The sequence below is a fragment of the Gracilinanus agilis genome, chromosome 5 (genome assembly GCF_016433145.1).
Source record: "Gracilinanus agilis isolate LMUSP501 chromosome 5, AgileGrace, whole genome shotgun sequence".
In the NCBI taxonomy this organism is placed as follows: Eukaryota; Metazoa; Chordata; class Mammalia; order Didelphimorphia; family Didelphidae; genus Gracilinanus; species Gracilinanus agilis.
The window spans coordinates 300,192,842-300,208,966 of record NC_058134.1 but is presented as its reverse complement, the minus strand read 5'-3'; the positions used below and the strand labels follow the sequence as shown (position 1 = coordinate 300,208,966).

The 16,125-nt window shown below is 49.4% G+C and overlaps 1 protein-coding gene across 3 annotated transcripts in view; it reads right to left on the bottom strand.

The window, feature by feature from the left end:
* The window catches only part of PPARA (peroxisome proliferator activated receptor alpha), a 78,949-nt gene extending 63,651 nt beyond the window's left edge, over positions 1 to 15,298 (bottom strand). For all 3 annotated transcript variants that reach the window (XM_044678443.1, XM_044678441.1, XM_044678442.1), the window contains exon 1: positions 14,816 to 15,298. The gene's annotated coding sequence lies outside the window, so the exon portion shown is untranslated. The remainder of the gene's footprint in view (positions 1 to 14,815) is intronic.
* Between the last annotated feature and the right edge of the window lie 827 nt (positions 15,299 to 16,125).

Here is a 16,125-nt window from a genome sequence, read left to right as displayed (position 1 = left end):
AAGGGACCATGCTGACAAGATGGCAGGTGCTTGAGGATTGGAAGATCTGATCCCTCAGCATTTAGCTCTGGTCTGGCCACATCTTGGGCATCAAAACCACTGAATGGCAAGCTGGAGCAGAGCTGGAGAGCAACACTGGCAGCTGGGTCATAGGAGGGTTGGCCAAAGACACTGGGAATAAGGGAGGATAGCAATCTTCAGGCATGTAAAGGGTTGACTTGAAGCAGAAGGATTGGCCTTGACTGGGAAGGGCTATGGGTGTGATAATGGTGAATTTGTAGATAAGCTACGGCTTTAGATTTCACTCTGATTCCAGCTCTGTGTGGCCTTGAGCAAGTTACTTGACCTCTAAGCCTCCATTTCTTTCTCTGTAAAATGGGAATAATAATACTTCTAGTGCCTACTTCCCAGAGTTGTTGTGAGGCTCAGAGGATGGTCACCTGTGCGGGACAGTTTGGTCAGCAAGCAAATGCATTATCTTACTGAGATGAGTCCATGGGATTTCTTCTGTACACATGTGTGGTGAGGTCTGGGATAGATTCCCTTTCATGCTGTTTTGGCTGGAGTATGGATTAGGGACAGGAGAGAGAGTAAGGCAAGTTTTACTGAAAACCAGGTGGTCTGAGATGAGGAAGGAGAGAGGGAATAAGACGTTATACAGTATCTACTACATGCCAGTCACTGTTTCTTTGGATGGAAAAAGGTTATGCCAAGCATTATCATTATTACTATTATCATGCTATTGTTATATTTGGCCAGGGAGTGTCTTTTTATTTACTCATAAAACTAATAAGAACAAAAGGATTCTTCAAAAGGTAAGAGGGGCAAGAATGTGAGATCAACTAAAGTTTTGTAAGGCAGGACCACTCCAGATCAAGTTTTTTTGGAGTGAATTTTTCTGTATTAATTACAGCAATTACCTTGGAGTAAAACAGGAGCTCCTGTTGGGTACATGTCATTCTTTTTAAACTTTGAGTTCCAAATATTCTCCCTCCTCTTCCTCACCCAGTGAGAAGACAAACAATATGAAGCCCATTATGTATGTGAATTCATATGAAACGTATTTCTACATTAGCCATTTGCAAAAAAAAAAAAAAAAGGCAAGATAAATGAACTATAAAACAATCTGTTTCTGTCTGCTTTCCGGCTCCATGAATTCTTTCTCTGGAAAGAGATAGTATTTTTCATCATGATTTCTTTGGGTCTGTCTTGGGTCACTGCATTGCTGAGAATAGCTAAACCAACCATAGTTGATCATGGTACAATATTGCTGTTGCTGCTCTGGTTCTGTTCACTTCATTTTGCATCAGTTCGTGGAAATTTTCAGGCTTTTTTTCTGAGCTCATCCTGTTCATCATTTTTTATAGCACAATAGTATTCCATTACAGTCATATGCTGCCACTTGTTCAGCTATTCCCTGATTGATGGACATTCCCTCGCTTTCCAATTCTTTGCCCCCACAGAAAGAGCTGCAATAAACATTTTTGCACAAATAGGGTCCTTTTTCCTTTTCTTTGATCTCTTTGGAGTACAGACCTTGTAGTGGTATTGCTGGGTGAGAGATTATATACACAGTTTTAGAGCCCTTTCGGCATGTTAGTTCTAAACTGTTCTCCAGATGGATGGATCAGTTCACAACTCTCCCAACAGTGCATTAGCATCCCTATTTTTCCATAACCCTTCCCTGCTGGGTAACATGTCAAATACAGATGTGTTCTTCCTCCAGAAACTACTCTAGGCAAAGCCATCGAGTCAGTCTCTTGGAAAGGCTTGTGTGCTACTGGGAGAGGCTGTTGACTCCATACATGCTAGAACATGACCTTGGTCTTTTCAAGTCTGCACAAAGGTCTGCCTCCAAGGGCTAGAGAGTCACTCCCCCACCCCAAAACACACACCTTAAAAAAACTTTCCGAAACATTGGTGTTAGAGGAAATCAGACATGAAGATCCTATGGTTGCACTAGAGAAAATCAAATCAGTTTTGACAGTGAATCTGTGAAGGAAGGCCTTTTGGCAGTGAGAGGTAGGGGGTGATAAAGTGTTATCGCCTAGAGCAGTGATGGGCAAACTACAGCCAGAGGGCCAGATGCGGCCCCCTGAAATGTTCTGTCTGGCCAGGAGACATTATTCCTAATCTGACAAACACAATGAGTAGGATACAATACAGAAACTTCGAACGGGTTGCCTTAGAAACGGACCGACAGAGGAGCATTTCCTTTCCTTTGGCCCCCTCTTTAAAAAGTTTGCCCATCACTGGCCTAGATAGTCAAGTGGATTGCCATCACTGGGGAGCCCCTGTGGAATCTAGACATGTAAATAATTTTAGAGGAAATCTAGTCAGCCCTACTTTGCACACTTCCTTGACCCTTCAGTTTAAGGTAGTAAATTTTTTTAAGCACTGGATTTGGAATTAGAGGATGTTGTTTCAAATTCAGCCCCAGATACCTACTCCATGTATAGCTTTGAAAAAAAATTTCAACTCAATGGGCCTCTGTTTCCTTACATGACTTCTGAGCTAAAGATCCATGATTCTCCTGGATATCTAAGAAAGTTTTCTTTTTCTACTTTACTACTTCCTAGTCCTTCCTTGCTGTCTGTCAGTTGAAAGATTCAAACTTAGTCCTTCTGAGACCTTTGACCTGCCTTGTGGCCCATGTCTTGAGGAGGACAATTCTAAGAAAATGCCATTCTGGTAAATGCTAGCATCGCAGGCACCATTTCTCAGTTAAAATATTCCTTGTAGTGAGACCCTTCTATATTTGTGACAATTTTTATAGCTACATTGACTTCTTCATTAACTAGAAGACAAAATTCTTCTAAAACTGAAGCCTTGCAGGATAGGATTACAGTAATGATGACAATATCCTCATCTCAAAGGAGGAAAAGGAAAAGAATGAGATGGTTGTGGAGGAGCCTGGGAAGATGTAGAAGAACTGATGCAGAGTGAAGTGAGCAGGACCAAGAGAGTGATGTAGACAATGATTGCAACAATGTTGTAAAGAGTTTATTTTGAAAGATCTGGTTAGTGCCAGGACAAAGACCACCATTTCAAAGGAGCAGTGATGAAACAGGCTTTTGTCCTCCTCCTGAGAGAGGCGATGAAGCCAGAGTGCACAAGAAGACAGACTGTCTGCCTGGCTAATGTGGGATTTGTTTGGCTTGACTATGTCTATTAGTTCTAAGGGGTTTCTTTCTTTTTTGTTCTCTTCCACTCCTAGTAGTGGGTAGACAAGGTCTGGGAGAGAACAATAGAGCTGGCCAAAGAAATGAAAAGAATCTCACTGAAGAGTTTCATTCACTGTACAGAAGGGAAGAGAAGGGAGGCAGAAGGAGGCAGAACTGCTTTGGAAGAGTTAGGTGGAATTGTTTTTCTACTTGCAAGGAAAAGCAAACTTTTCGATCCAATGAATGAGTTTCCCAAATGCATATAAAATTCTCTTTTGCTCTTTTGCTTTACCTATGGAAATGTTAATTTTATTTGGTGTTGTTTAAGTTCAGAATATTTAAAAAATCATTATTGAAAAAATTAACAAATCTCATGTTTTGAGGTCTACAAAATGTCTCCTTCACTACCCCCACCCCCAACCAGGTAGGTGGCACAAGTGTTATGCCCATTTTATAGATGAAGAACAGACTCAGGGAAATAGACTAAGTTAAATGGCTTACTCATGGCCGAAGGGTTCATAAATGTCCTAATGGCACGTCTAGGGAATCCATACATTGACAAAAACTCTCTTATTCCATTTTCAAATGACCTCAGGGTATGGCTAATACCATGGCATGGCAGACCCGGAGCTCTGGGATTCTGATCCTGCCTGTGACCTACTCTTCTTGAGTGAACCCCTTTCCCTCTGCAGTCTCAGGGAGCTCAGCTGTAAGATGAAGGAGGAAGCATTTCCAGTGACCTGGGAGGATTGCTCAGCTCTTGACCTGGGTCCCAGGACCATCTCCCCTTTCAATGCCCATTTTCCATTCCGGAGTTATTCTCAAGCAAAGTAATCATCTCAGACACTCCCTCTAGTGATGCTGATTGCAGCCCATCCCCACTTGCTCAGCCTCTGTCACCCTTTTCTATGTCCTCTCCTAAGATGGTCCAGGCAAGTTTGTCTTCTACTCAGTGTTCTGAAGGCCACCTGTGTTTTCTCCTGGCATTCTAAGGGAACCAGTGGAGCATGTGGGCAGCCCATCAGTCATGCCTCTCTCTCATCATACTTCTCTTGAATGACTCAGCAATTAGGTATCACAGTGGATGGAATGCAGGACCTGGCATCAGGAAGACTTGAGTTCAAATTCAACCTCAGATATTTTCTAGTTGTATGATCCTGGGCAGGTCACTTTACCTCCAACTGTCTCAGTTTCCTCAACTGTAAAATGGGGATAATAATAGCACCTTATTCCCCAGGGTTGCTGTAAGGATCAAATGAGGGAACAGTTACATAAAGGACGATGCAAACCATAAAGGACGATGCAAATGCTATTTTTCTTAAATGAAAGTTGGTTTTTATAAAGAAGGCCTATGATTTAGGGAGAAGCACGGGGTCACAAAGAGTCCAGAATACAGGGAACTGTGTGGAGACCCTTTTGTTCCTCTCCTTAAGGACTGTTTTGTGGCCACATGACTCCTATAAATTTAAAATAAAGCTGTAGAGTCACAGAAGAGGAAGGGGAAATCAAGCTGACCTGGAGACGGCCTCCATCATGCCCTGGGGCTCTGTATGTCAGGAAATGGACTAACTCCAGGTAATATGACCCTCGAGCACCCGGATACCATCATCCCTGCTTTTCTCCTGAGAATATGCCCGTTAAGGATCAATAAGAATTAGGGCCATAATCTAGGGAACGATGTGATCTCTTGGAAAGAATACCAATTCTGGGAGCAGGGATAGACCTAGGCTCCCATCCTGCTTCTGATACCTCCTGGGCAGCCACGGGCCTTATTTCCCTCATCTGTCAAACGAGGAATTTGGCTTCAAATGCCTCTGAAGTCCCTCCTGCCCCCTAAATCTATGAGTCAGTGATAGGAACCTGTTAGGATTCCCACATCCAAGAACACCAGTCAGGTCTCTCTAATTTCAGAGACATCATTCAGGATGTAATGGGAGGAGCCCTTTGCCTTGTGCAAAAAGAGACCCTTTCCTCTGCAAAGAAAGCTCTCTCCATTGTCAAACAGCTCATGTTCTAGGTGTGTTGACGTATTTCTGAAAATCAGGGGCCTAGGACATCTCTGTGTTTCGAAGCATTTCAATTCTTCTAGGCTAAGTGGGTGAGAATGAATTTAGTTTGAGCGCCTCGGAAATACTTCTCTGCAGAACTCAAGGCTGGGAGGAATCCCAACATCTGGAAAGACTCTTATTTCCTCCATTAACTGAAATCTACCACTAATTGAGAGAACTTCTAGAAATTAGGTCTGATTCAAAGAAAAGAGAAGAAAACATGCCTTCTGCTTACTAGTCTGGCCAACTGGTTTCACTAAAACAACCAGATATCCTTGGAGATGAATTCAACCCTCTCATTTTACAGATAAAAACACTGAGGCTCCGAAAGGGGAAAGGACTTGCTCAAGGTCACGAGGCAAGCTTGAATCAGGGACTAGCCCAAGCCTCAAATGCCAGTACATCAGTTCAAATGATAAATCCTATCACAAGCTGGAGCTCCAACGCTGGTTTTCTTAAGAATCAAAATAATGTTGATAAAGCTTTAGATCTGAGATGATGCCGCCATTATCCCAGTTGTTCCATGAAACTTTTATTTCAGATTCTTGCTTGTTGTCCTAATTTCACACACCATTAGTGATCAAAGATCATTGGCTGTCCTTGAGAGTGGTTAAATATTCACTCTCTGTTTAGACTTGTGACCTCGAGACAAAAATCCAACCTTGCAAGAGTAGTCTGAGTAAAGAAAATCCTATGCTTTCTATTTGCAATTAAAAATAAATACCCAACCCAAGAGGAAGGCAGGGCCTGATTTTTCTTCAACTGCCTTGCTAAATATAGTGTCTTTGATTGACAAGTGGAGAAAGGCACAGTTGCTTCTTCTTCCTAATCCTACTTTTCCACACTAGAGTTCTAAGTGATGGGGCTTCAGCCTTCCCAGACCTCCATTTCTTTATCTATTAAATGTGGGGGATAGCCCAGAAGGCCTCTGAGGACCCTCCCAGCTCAGTCTTTCAACTGAGGTCCCTCTCAGCTCCATCTATATTCTGAATCCCCAGGAAGTGGGCCCTCCAGCTTCCTCTTAAAAACTCCCAGGGACTCAGTGGAGTGAGAGTCAGGCCTAGAGACAGGAGGTCCTAGGTTCAAACCCGGCCTCAGCCACTTCCCAGCTGTGTGACCCTGGGCAAGTCACTTGACCCCCATTGCCCACCCTTACCAATCTTCCACCTATGAGACAATACACCGAAGTACAAGGGTTTAAAAAAAAATTTAAAAAAATTAAAAAAAAAAAACTCCCAGGGAGAGAGGAAAGTCGTGTGCTGCCATGGAGATCATGCTGAATCTGAAGTCAGGGGGCTGGCATCCTGGCTTCGGCACTGAGGAGCACCCCCCTCCCCCCGGGTCTCAGTTTCTTTCTTTGTAACCATGACCTCCGAAGTTCTGTTCCTGGATTTATGATCATCTTTCTGGTCCCTCTGAAGTCTCCAGCCACAGAGTGGCATCTTTTCTTTCAGTTCAATTCACTGACTCACTCAAGGCCTGTCCAAAAGGCCCAGTTACTGCTTCCAGCCTCATTCCACAAAATCTTGCCTCTCCCTCTCCATCCCTTGGCTTGACCCTCTGCAATGCCATCTCCCTGAAGGGATTTCCTGGTCTGGGTCAGAAGCAAATCCCTGCTCTCACCCATTTCCTCAGTGAGTGCTCTGGCATTCCCCTTACTTACCTTAGAAGGGCTGTCCTCCCTTCCCCCTCCTTGCCTCAGCTCTGGACAAAGGCTTGGGGCGCCAACGTTGCCGCCTCAATGATCGCTTGTCTTCTGTCCCATCGGAGACATCCATTCGCCTCCTTTGTCACCTGGTTTCTTTTTTCTTTTTCTTTTTTTTTTTTAACCCTTGTACTTTGGTGTATTGTCTCATAGGTGGAAGAGTGGTAAGGGTGGGCAATGGGGGTCAAGTGACTTGCCCAGGGTCACACAGCTGGGAAGTGGCTGAGGCCGGGTTTGAACCTAGGACCTCCTGTCTCTAGGCCTGACTCTCACTCCACTGAGCTACCCAGCTGCCCCCTGTCACCTGGTTTCTTAAGTCTTCCTCTTTTACCTCTGACCGCCTGGCCCGGCCTAGTCCCAGGCCCAACCATAGGTGCTGGCCTCTGGCCCCACTTTGGGCCCACTCATACTGTACTTTGCTCTAAATCTCCCTCAGAGAATCCTTTTCCCTTACAACACAGGGGTTGATCTTAGTATCTCATCCCTGCGATGAAATCACAAGCTCCAGGAAGCCAGGACTTCCTCTCTCTTAGAGCTTCCACCCAACACTTGCAGACAGGAGGAGTTTCAAAGACACTTGTGAGTGAGTGAGCCACGGAGGGGTGCTAGGGTCTCTGTCCCCTCTGGGACACTGATGAGCCAGGTGATTCTGGACAACCCAAATGGGTACTTCTTAAGCCCTCCACGTAGGCAGAGCTTTGTGCTGGCCTTGGCATTTAGTTAGAGCCCAGGCTCTAGCCTTTTGGCAATGACAGTCTAATAAGATTATAAAGCCTTCGGCCACTTGAGGTCAGAGACTATTCTTCCCAGGGTCTAGCACACAGTAGGTGCTTAATCGGTACTTGCTGACTGAATGACAAACACTCTAGAGCAGCGATTCCCAAAGTGGGCGCCACCGCCCCCTGGTGGGTGCTGCAGCGATCCAGGGTGAGTGGTGATGGCCACACGTGCATTTATCTTTCCTATTAATTGCTATTAAAATTGAAAACAAATTAATTTTCAGGGGGCTAAGGAATATTTTTTCTGGAAAGGGGGCGGCAGGCCAAAAAAGTTTGGGAACCCCTGCTCTAGAGGCATCAGAAGGTACAGATTTAGGTAATATCTAAGGGAGGGGGAGCTTGCACTCCCTCCCCACCCCAAGATTTTTGGGCTGCCCAATTAATAGTGTTCTTGTGAAGACCTCGAATGATCCAAGTTCCTGGGTTGCTCTCTAGCTGTTTTCTTCTGTCATTGTTTGCCTTATTTTGATCTTCCCAGTCAAATTTTGCCAGCCTGTGGCCAGCTCATGAAATACAACAATTCCTCTCTCCTATGCCTCCTGCCCAGGGCAGGATTTTTTTTTAACCCTTTAGGGCTGGGAACTATGGAAAAAAGGCTAAAGGTTTGTTCCCAGATCCTGAGATGGAAGGGATCTCAGGGGTCACTGAGTCCAGGCTCTCCATTCTATAGTTGAGGAAGCTGAGAGGCACAGAAGTGAAGAGATTTGCTCAGGATCCCAGAGCTCTGAAGAGTCGAAGGCCGAATTTAAATGCAGGCAGGCCTCCCTGGTTGTAAGGCCAGTGCTCTCTCTACCCACTAAGACCCCTGGGCTCTCTTCTCAAGCTCAGAAGCAATTTTGCTGTCTCTTTCAGGTGAATACCCAAAGGTTAGTCTAAGAAGCAAGTTCTCTGAAATGCAGCACTGCTTTGTATATTTTTTGCACTTTTGGTTTCTTAATGTCAGCTTAGCTCAAGAACAGCATCTTTTTTCTAGCCCTGGGAGACATGAAGCCAAAGTGCCCTTGGTGGCTCCATCTCTGGTAGAAGGTAACGATGTCATTCTAGACCAGCTCCCATCATACAAATGTTCTGTCCAAGGTCGGGGCCAGCCTCTTCTCCACCAGCCTGTTTCTTAGTTTTAGTTCAGTCTCAGTAAAGAAAAACTAGAAGAAAATCATCTTAAAGCCAGTTTCCCCATGGTTTATGGCCCTGAGAAAAAAAAACCGAACAGCACAACAGGAGGGTTCCCCTGGTGACCAGAGAAAGAGGCTATATCTAAAACAAATGAGAATAATGGATGGTACCAGAGAAACATCCACCTGGGCTCAGAGAGTTCCACTGTAACCCTTAGCATCTCAGGAGATAGCAAGGAAGGCCTCTACCATGTTGGTAGACCTCTTGGGACAAGGTTAGAGAAGGGCACAGATCAAAGTCAGAACACCTGGCTTCATGGACTGAGAGGATGCAGACCCTCCTGTCCTAGCTCAGAGGTGGGTCGGGGCTCTTGGAAGCTGGGCTTCCAAGGAGGGCTCAGAGAAATCTGTAGTCAAAAGACCAGCCTGGCTGAAATTCAACAATTCCCCAAACTTTCTTTGGCCTGGAGAGGCTGGAATCGCCCTCACTAGGAAGAACCCTGAGGTCTGGAGGTGTTTATCCAAACAAATGAGGAAACTGAGGCCTAGCCAGGAACATTTGGTCTTATCTAAGGTCAGTCAAAGCCCAAACCCAGCCCTGCCTCCATCCAGTGTGGCCCTCCCTTTACTCCCCTCTACTGTCTTTCTTTCTTTTTTTTCCACAGTTGATCATCATATTTTATTACTGTTACTGTGTACATTTTCCTGATTCTACTCGCTTCACTTTGCATCATCACTTTCATTTCAAAATGAATCTCTTCTCCCCTCCTACCCAGCAAGCCATTTCTTATCTAACAAGAAACTTTTAAATAAAAAATAATAAAGATGGTTCAGCAAAACAAACCAATGCTACTGTCTCTCTTACAGAATCTCTACGAATCTCAGAGTCTGCTCTCTTCACCTCAAAAATGGACATGTTGGGGGCAGCTGGGTAGCTCAGTGGATTGAGAGCCAGGCCTAGAGACGGGAGGTCCTAAGTTCAAATCCAGCCTCAGACACTTCCCAGCTGTGTGACCCTGGGCAAGTCACTTGACCCCCATTGCCTACCCTTACCACTCTTCTACCTATAAGTCAATACACAGAAGTTAAGGGTTTAAAAAAAAAATGGACACGTTTTCTCTGCCCCACTAGCTCTCTCAGGAGAGAGAATATCATTCCCTTCCCACTTAGCAGTCAAGGAAACAGAAATAAGAGGTGAGACAACTTGACAGAGGGCTAAGACCAACCGAATATCCAAACCGACTGGATCACAAGGCAGTTTTCAACCCCCAGATCTGTCAAACAAACTCAAGGCAGGCTGCAATGGGCAATGTTTCCCCTATTCTAGCAGGCCACTAGGAAGTTGTCTGAAGAGATGTTTGAAAGAAAAAACTCACGAGGGCTTTAAACCTTTTTAGCCTTTTGTCAGCAGAAGCACTTCCTTATTTAAGCAGATCTGAGGAGAGGGAATCTCATTGCCCCCATCTTCCTCCATTCCCGCCCCATTCCCCTTGAGGGAAAGCTTCTTGGTGTACCAAGTCAGGTCAGCCCCAGTGACTCCTGCTCGTGCTGGCTCACATGGCTTACTTTGAAGGCATGCACTCCCAAGCTGGTCTCTTTAAATAACCCGTTCCCTTCTACTGTATCTTGGCAACTTGTCACTGAAACGTGATTATCTCATAACGACAGGCTGATTCGGTTACAAATTGTGGCCATCAAGTTGGTACTTCACCTAGCATTAGGAATTCAAAACCAAACAAGCATTCTGTTCTGTTTTCCAGACCTTTCATCCTTTAAGTGGGGAGGTGGGGGCACTCGGAGTTTGCCTTGCCAACAGCCCTTTGGTGTGGCACCTCTCTGGAGGATTACCCTTGGCCTCTAATTCTAAGGAGAGGCAAGTAGGTCAGAAGAGGGATCTTCACATTCTTAATTTGTATTCTGCTTAGAAGCTCTAAGAGATTTGCAAATTAACAGCAGCAAAGCATTGTGTTCAATTCCAGGCAACTTCCAGGGCTTCTTTCAGGATCAGGTGTCTAGGGTTCCCCAACTAGACTCTAGACAGGGCAGGGAGAGTCCAAGCAGTGCCCAGAGCCAGGCTCAGCCTCCAAAAGTCTGTTTGTGGACCAAGGATGTGGAAAGAGGATTGAATTGGAAATGACAGAACTCGGGTTCGAGTTCTGCCTCGTGGGAGGGCCTCAGTGCATCCATTGCTCTTGTGGTTGCTTTGTTTCCAGCCCAGTGGGCCAGAGCAGAGAGAAACCTGAAGCAGAAATCCTTTTCAGCTGTTTCTGCCCGGTAGGGTGTTGGTCTTAAGCATCCAAAACCCGAGACCATGATGACAAGCATGTGCCTCTGGGTGTGAGGTGTGTGTAGGTTAGCACAAGGGACACTCCTTCTTGGGATGGACTTGGCTCTGTGGGGAGGCCAAGAGGGCAGGCCCTGAAGAGTAGGAACAGCCCCAAGTGGAGGGGCGAGTTCCACAATACTTTCTGAACCATCTCCCCACCCAGCTCACCTCCAGCACCTAGCACAATGTCCGAGCCGGGCACCAGGCCTGCCACCAGTCAACTTAGTGAATCCCGTGCTCTTTTTTTTTTTTTTTTTAATTTAAAAAAATTTTTTTTAAACCCTTAACTTCTGTGTATTGACTTATAGGTGGAAGAGTGGTAAGGGTAGGCAATGGGGGTCAAGTGACTTGCCTAGGGTCACACAGCTGGGAAGTGTCTGAGGCCGGATTTGAACCCAGGACCTCCCGTCTCTAGGCCTGGCTCTCAATCCACTGAGCTACCCAGCTGCCCCCAATCCCGTGCTCTTTTGTGAGTATTCTAATCAAGTAAAAAAAGAAAAGCACCTCATGCCGGAGAAGTCCGGAAATGTTTCCAAGGGACAGAGTCAGAGCAGAAGAACTGTGCGTGGAAAGAGACCGAGAGCCTGATTCCTATTTCTGATCAACGAGGGATATTAGAAAAGAAGTAAAGTGACAAAAACAATGAAATGAAAAATGGAGAAAAAGGGCACTGTGTCCATTCGACACCAGACAAGGAGTCCAGGCTCAAGCTGGAGCTACACACTAAAGCTTTGGATGCTTCAAACAGTTTGCTGACCGAATAACTAACACAAGCTGCCACTGCACGGTGGCCCCCCACCCCATAACTACCACCACAACCACTACAAATAAAGATGATTGAACCAGCCTCTCGAGTCCTTCCATTTCTATAGCCTCAGCTGCGATCTTGTATGCTTTAAAATGGAAACATCTGCTAGGAGAACGAGCATCGTTACTGAGCTCAAAGGCTCCCAGTGATTTTCTCCCAAAGGCCTTCGGGGTGCACCTGAATGCCCATTTCACAGAGGGGGAAACAGAGAATCCCCCACAGCTAACTGAGCCAGGACTTGTACTCAGTCTAAGATCAGTAGCAAGTCCAGGCTACCATCCCCAACAGAGCACTGTCAAAGGCAACCCCAGAAGCCCAGGCAGTCCCTGAGGTCCCACAGGGTGGGGATCCTCCACTTTCCTAGTAGCCTCTCTCTCCCTCAGCTACCGCTGATACCTAGTAAGAGACAGTTTCCAGGGTTAGTCCCAGGACCCTCCATTTCTAAGAAGGCTGGCCGTGCCACATAAAGCCCATGGGCGTCCCTAGCCCATCCCCCCCCCCCCAACAAGATAAAGTTTAGGACTAGGAAGCCAATGGTGAGAGAGACAGCCAGACACACACAGAGAATGAATGTGTTTTGGGGGTGGATAATTTAAGCCTGGGACATTTTAAAGCTGCCCTTAGCAATCCAATAACTTCAAATAGGAGCTGTTTGCCCCTCCTTTGGACTTGAAGGCTTCCAGCTCTTTCTCCCATTCTGATGAGGTGCCTTTTCTTCACTGTTCTATGTTTGGGGCTGCGAACACCCCTTTTCTCTCGGGGATTCGCTTTAGGAACCCAGCCGGCCGGAATCCACATTTGTCCAGAATTGTTTCCTCGGAGCCCACCTTGCATTTCCATAGTGTGTATCTCTAACTCCAAGACTCTGTTCCCCGTTAGAAGGGGAGGCGCGGGGGGAGCCCACGGCTTTGCCTTTTTCTCTAGCTCTCCAGTACTTAGCCTAAGCCTGGCACTCGGTGGGGAGCCCTCAGTAAACGGGAGTCCTCCCTCCTCTTTAGCAGAAGCCCAGCTCTTCTCCCCGGTCGCCAGGCCAGGTGCTGCCAAAGGCGATCCAAGGGCTCAAGCCAAAGTAACTGTACAGGAAAGCCGTGAACCCAGAACTTAGAAACCAAAGAAGTAAATGCGCAAAACTGTATCACAGAATAATGAACCCCAGCAACAACGTTACCGCAAAGGCTTAGAACGGCAAAGGAGCAGCCCCCAAGCGGAGCCCCATTGCTCACCGCCACCAAGATCAAGGGCAAACCTGGGGGTCTGCGAAAGCGAAGCCCCGGAGCAGCCGCCGCCACCGCCGCCGCCGCGCTTCTCTCTTTACCTGTAAAAGCACCTTCGGGGATCTGGCCTGCTCCTGCCGCCAAGGGCTCTTTCCGAGGCTGAGGGAGAACCGAGCCCTTAGCTGCAGCCTCGGCAGGTAGTGAAGGAAGAGAGCGGGGTTTCAGGTGTTCTCTGGAACCCCCTCCAACTCAGCCCCAGCGTGGGAGAGGGCAGTCACCCTGCCCAGGTACGGTTCGCTGGCAGGGGGTGCACGGGGGCGGGCGGGGCCCCCCCACGAAGTCAGCCGACCTCCATCTCCCCCACGAATGGCTTTCCAACTGCCCTGGTCCCGATACAGCTATCTGCCTCTACTCGGCACCCAGCTCCAAGATGGAAAAGCCAAGATAAACTCTGCTCGTTGAGTCCTTTGGAGCTCAGCTCACACTTGCTCTATCTACTCGTCACCAAAAAACGCCGGGGAGACCCTGGATCCCGCCCCCCTCCCTTTCGCCACGCTGAAGAAAGAAGGCACAGTTAAAAGGCAACGGAAGCCCCAGAATAAGACGGGGGCGGGGCGGGGACAGGGGCGGGGGCAGGGCTGAGCGCCGAGGCCAACTTCGGACTCCCCGGGAGCAGGCAGCCTAGCCCTGGGGATGGCCAGGACCATCGATAGCAAAGATGCAGGGAGGTTGGGGCCTTAGCAATACTTCTGGCCGGGACCTGTTGAATGAAGCAAACTTGGCAATAGAGAATCTCCGAGACACTCAAGCCGAGGAAAACGGGAGAACTCCCACTCCCGGCGGAAGCCGGCACCCAGCCGAGTGCCCTACCAGCAGCACCGGGGAGGCGGTAGCCCCGGGAGGAGAGCCGAGGAACTCGGCTCGCCATCCTAGGCCTCGAATCAGGAAAGAAGCGGAGGGAGGGATGGGCGGGCCGAGCAGCTTTAGCAGCCCCTCCATCAAGGCAAGGGCGGGGGCGGGGGCGAGGAGAACTTCCTTTCTCGTTCAATGAACCCCTGATGGCCCTCGCCTAAGCCCAGCATAAAGGGCCAACCCCGAAGCGCTCCACCCAGCCAAGAGCATTCTTGACTGCCCGGGGGTCTCCCTTCCCGAAGCTGAGCCATCCATTGGTTCCCACGGACTGCCGGGGCGGGTGGGGGTGGGGGGCTCACTCTCTCCAGGCCCCAGCAGCCCTTTCCGGGCATTTCCTCAGGTTCATTCTGCCTCCTGGAGGTGGCCTCGGGGTACTACAGCCCGACCTGAGACGGCCTGGTGGGTCCCGAGCAGCGGCACCCCAAGCCCTCGGAGGAGGGCGGGGACCGGGCAGGAACTGGGGACACCCTCCCTCCCGCCCCAGCCGGAAGTGGCTTGCCTGGGGGGTGGCCCGGTGCTGCTTGTCTCGGGCCGCCCGGCCTCCGGCTCCCTCCAGGCCCTCAGGCTTCCCGGTAAGAACCACGAGTGCCAAGTTCAGGACCAAGTCCCGTGCCTGGGCAGGGTGGCCTCCTCGCCTCTGGGAGAGGCAGAGCCCGGGAGGGAAGCTTGGGAGCACAGGATTGGGGGCTGCCCCCGCCCCCCGGGCATTGGCCCTCGTGTAGCCACCGAGCCGGCGCGCGCCCTTACCCAGAGTTGGCCCTTCCAGCGGAGCTGAACCGAGCCCCGGAGGGAGGAGGTTTCCATCGGTGCCCAGTCCCGCGTGTCGCCGCCGCTGCCTGTTCGCGGCCGGGGCTTCGGCTTCGGCTCCGGCTCGAGCTCCGGCCCGAGCTGGGGGGCGGAGCCGGAGGCGGGGGGTGGGGCGCGCTGACAGCGGGGCACCGGCACTAGGGGCCGCGGGCTAGGAGGCGGTGGCAGCCCGGGGTCTCTCCACCCCTCCCCCGCGGAGCATGCTCCCCCTCCGCCCCCCAGCCCGGTCCGCAGACACCTGTTGTCGGGGGAGGTGGTGGGACTGGGTTGGCTGGGGGGCGGGGTTCGGTCAGACTCCGCCCTCTCGTCTCCCACCCCCGCGCCTCCTCTTAGTGGCTTCCCACCTGGTTGACCCTGGGCAAGTCATTTTCCTCCTCTGCACTTCAATTTCTTTATCTGCCCAGGGGGGTGGATTGTCTCAACTGAAAGGCCCACCCCCTTACTCAGGAGGCAGTCAGTGGAACGCGCTTTGGTCGCACTCGGTGGACGGAGTCTTCCAGTGAAGCTGGAAGGGGCCCTCTGCGGCTGATAGAAATCCAGTCCCTCCTGTTACAGTGGAGGAAACCGAGGAAGAACACGACTTGCCCGAGGGGGGCAGGGAGGTGGCCCTTGAAGCCAAGTGTTCCATACTTGAGGCAGCCGGTTCCTTGGCTCAGGGCTAGCTTCTTCAGAGGCAGGAGACTCACACATACACACACACACACTTGGTGGCTCTGGGCCACTGGGCGGAGGGGAAGACTCCTCTTAGAATTCCGAGGTATAGAGCAGAGTCATTTGCATTGGGGAAGAGAGTTTCCTCTCCGGGAGTCCCCTCTGCTGCCGTCATCACAAGGCACCCGAAGAACCTCCCCAAGGGGGCAGCTAGTGCACAGAGCGATAGATCTGGGGGGCGGGACAACCTGGGTTCAAATTTGGCCTCAGACATGCTAGCGATTGCTCCCCTGGGAAAGACACTTAGGACGGATTGCCTAGCTCTTGCCACTCTTCTGTCTTAGAATTGATATTGAGACAGAAAGTAAGGGTTAACCCCCCCCCCCATCAAACCTCCCTCTGCTTTGTCTCCCCACCCCACCGCTATCCCGCTTCCCTAGCCCTCCCACCCCGCACCTCACGGGAGTCTCCCTTTCTCCCCTCTCCTTCAGAGTGCTCGCCCCATCCACCCTTCTCTGCCCTTTCTCTCCCCTTCCTTCTCTCTCCCTTATCCCTTCATCCCTCTTTCTTCCTCGTCCCTCTGTCCCCCATCCTCCCCC